The following is a 4227-nucleotide window of genomic DNA, read 5'->3' on the forward strand; positions in this document are numbered from 1 at the left end:
ACACATTAAAAAAATAGAAAATATTGTCAAGTGTTACTTTGACTTGTAATGTGTGACCTCATTTAGTCACATTGATCTAATTTTAAACACTAATTTTCTTTTTTGTTTTGCAGATTAACTACACTACTTCTATTGGAGTCCACATTATACGTTGCTTGTTATATTGTTTTGTTAAAGTTATGGTTCTAGTTATTTATTGTATTGTTATCATTTAGTTATACTTCTAGTTATTTATTATTTTAATAAAAGTTGATAAAAAACGTACATACGTCTTTTTTTGTGGGGATAGCAGTCCACAATAGAAATGATTTTTATAATTTGAAGTATAATTCTGAGGCTAGTTCTTCACCAGATCTTTACCAGAGTGTATAGCTACAACTTACTGTTCCAATTCAAAAGAGTAAAAAGAACAACACTATTAGCAACATAGTGTGGTGAACTTATAACCTCTGTGCTGACGTAAGTGTTCCAGGAACCGTGTTAGGGTTTGTGCACAGCAAAGAGCATGTCCCCTCTCATTGCACTAGTGGTCTCTATATTAGCTCTCTTTAAACATACTACTGCAAGCCTTTCTTGTTATCTCAGCCCCTCCCTAAGACTTCTGTGTGTGTTGCTCAATGTATTCACAAGTTTGGACATTGCTGTCTTGTTTGCACATTGGACCTGGCTTTTACCAAGGCTTATTTAGAAAACATTGGACCTTGCTTTTACCAAGGTTTATTTAGAACGCTCCTTCCTAGGCCATGTGTTACTTCAACTCATTAGCATAATAACTGAAGCTCTGCACACCTGCTTGTGAGAACCACACCCAGTTCTTCAAACCACACCCAGCTCTTCGAACCACACCCAGCCCTGTCTATAAAAGGCAGCCCCTGAGCCTCACCCAGTGCTTGTGTTTGTCTACCTCCCACTTACCTGAGAACAGATCCTTCGGCGCTGGCATTACTGCTCTTCCAAACCTTCATTGACTTCAACGGGTGTGGCTTCTGGCTCTTCCTTCTTCTGGTTTCTGGCTACTTCTTGCCTCAGCCCCTCTTCTGTCCACTGCAATCGACTAGCAAAAGAGAAAGAGGTCAAGGTTAGACTGATCAGTATCCCTTTACAGCAACAAGTAAGTGCAAAATCTTTTATTAGCTGAAAGAACTTTATCGGCGATTTCTGGATTCATGTAAAGACAATTTGGAACAAGATATCTCAAACGAACTTTGTGGTTCAAACCCTTTGTTAAAAGAATACTTTGTGGAACTTTGTGAAATTAACATTGTTTACATAGAACTTTTTTAAGAATCGAACAGAGGAAACCATTGACAGCAAGGCAAACAGTAAATCAAGGACTTGCACAAATTACCTGCTGTATTTTAATGTAAAAGTACAGTATTTGTTTTATAAAAAGTCTGGAAATGTGTGAAAAGTGGGTTTCCTATTAAGAATTTAGGCTTTAGTTATATTAAGGTTAGACGTTGGTAATTCTGATAATGATATTCGTTTGATTTTACAGAACTTTTACAGTAATAGAAAGCACATCTCAGAACAGTAACACATTCCAAACCTGGAAGCTTGGGACCAGGATCCAAGTGGTACTTTTAGAAGAGAATTTCTAATAAGATTAAGGTTTAGTCACGAACACATTTAGGGATAGTATGCACTCATCTGTTCTTTGTTTATGTTTCATTAGGCACCAGTTTCTACAGAAGTCAGAGAGGGCCGCAGATTTTATCAGCTCTTCTACAGTGGAAACGCAAGAACGGTGTTGTCTCTCTTTTTTTATTTTATCCACTTCCCCCTTCCCTTGAGCTTCTGGTTCTTAGTGCACTGTTTTAAAACTAGTGTGCTGGAACAAGCAGTTTCAGTGTGGGGTCGTGACTGTCTTCAACCTCCATAAGAACTGAACAGAAACTCAGGTGAGCTGGGCTTTGACAAACGGTTACTATAGTAACAGGCAGAAAGCCATTTGGGGGTAGAGTTAAAAGTTACTGGCTGTACAGAAACCGTTATATTTTCCCTGGATCCTCTACATGACAGAAAGGAAAGCAAAGTAAAACAAAACACTGTGTACCAGATTTACATCCCCCTTGCACCACTTTCGCATCCAACCCCATCTACAAAATTACAAGTCTGTGAGCCTCAACAACCCCTCTCAAGTTTCAGGAATCACCACCCCGAGAATTTGTGTATTACGGGAGGCAGACTGTGTGGCCCTCCACCTGGTGCCCTCGAGTGTCCTGGAAACTACTACGACCGGCTCGTGCAGTGTCCCGGGGTGCTTACCCTCGCTATACTGCTGGGTATAGCAGTATTGCAGTTCCATATACAAATTAGCATCTACCCATGCAAAAAAGCAATAAAGGCTCCTGAAGAACGCAAAAGTTCATCACACAATGTTGCTAAAAAAAACAGCGAGTGTGCTCGACTTCTCAATATACTACCTTATCCTACGTAATGTTATTTTCAATCACGTTCTGTAACCAATAAGAATCATGCTTTTAAAAATTAAAAACATGCACCCGTTTTCAGTGTAGAATGTTGTCAAACAACCAATCTTTTCTTTTCTGTTTTAATTGTACTTTTCCCCCATACTCCCTTTGTTTATTCTAACACATGCAAAAGTCAGAAATGGAACTACTCCAATCTATTTTGTCCACAGATTTAGAAAGCGTGGACAAAATATGAATAAATCTGTTTCTACTTTTCTCAGAGACTATAAAATGGTGTTCATATACCACAAAAATCTGTGTTTCAATATGCAAGGCATCTATAGGAGAGATGCTGTACATTTTATAGATGAAGGGAACAGAGTCTTTCTCATGAACTGTAGACTCTGCATTGTTACTTACTTGTAAGTTCTAAAATCTCTCAATAAACACAAGGGCTCTTTTTAGAGCCACCCAACATCTATACACATAAGCTTGATGTATATCTCAAAATACATGCTTCTTTTTTTTCGGAGGCAAAATGCGAAGATCCTACGCGCATCCTGCGACTTTTAAAAAAAAAAGAAAAATACTATCTTACTTTTTAGGCCCTACGCGTACTTATGTGACCCCTGAGCAGGCCTAGGGGGTCAGGGTGTGTCTACCCTGCCCCCTTTTCACACGTTCCAAACATATTTCACTGACTTCCTCAGTCTCGCTTCTACCGAGGCACAAAATAGCTGCCAACAGTTCCTGATTTCGAATGTTTACAACCGCTTGACAGCCAATTAGAATGGAGACGGGACGGTGTGCTTATCTTACGATGCCAATCCTCGCACGATCCGCGGATCCTCCACGCCCATTGATATATAAATGACTTTAACCGTAATTTTCAAAGAAACTACTGAACAGATTGACACCAGATATGCGAAAGGCAAAAGGCGGAACTGAGGACTATCTCTCTGCCAAATTTGGTGCAATTCCGTTCAGCCGTTTGAGATGTAGCCGTGGCTGAAGGTCCTATGGGAAATTGCCTGGGGAAAACATGTTTTGGGACTCCCTTTTTTCTCAGCCCCCGCTTCACCGATCACCCCTAAACTTTCGGGGAAAGAGCGGAACTGAGCTGGTCAAAGGTTTGTAAAATTTCAAGATTATTCATCAATCTACGCCAAAGTTATTGCCAATAGAATGTTGCGGATTTCCTATGGATAATAGGTCTGAACTAATATATATATTGATATATCTCTATAACTACCTGTAAAGGAAAATAACTAGAAGCCTTTAGAGTATTCCTGTTGGAGGATACCTTATCACCAGAAGGAAAACACGAGTCATCATATAGTGCACATATCACACACACACATACACTTGCACCAGTCTTTTACCCACAACAATACTCATATGATCTTGCATCACAGGGAGGGTTGAGTAAAGACACACACCTCAATCCCATGCTAAGAAAAAAAAAACATAATGTAGTTAAGATGACACATTTTTAGTAGTCCTTGTTCAATAGTAGGCATTAGTAATTCATGCCAATCGTAATACTACACGGAACAATAGAACCAAATTGTCCATATATCTTTTCCAATGTTTATAATGTCTGGTGATTATGAATAAATTGTCATCAGAATTAAAATATTAATGAAGACTTATATTTTCAGTATGAGCAGTAGGACTTCTGGGCACCCCCACCTCGTTCTGAAGATTCTATGACTACCTATAACACCTCGGTTTGTTAGAGACAAGTAAAAAGTAAATCCAACTTTGCTACAACTATAGATCAAGATGGGGGAATCAAACATCAAGGGAACGG

Source organism: Lissotriton vulgaris, chromosome 12 (genome assembly GCF_964263255.1).
Source record: "Lissotriton vulgaris chromosome 12, aLisVul1.2, whole genome shotgun sequence".
Taxonomy (NCBI): Eukaryota; Metazoa; Chordata; class Amphibia; order Caudata; family Salamandridae; genus Lissotriton; species Lissotriton vulgaris.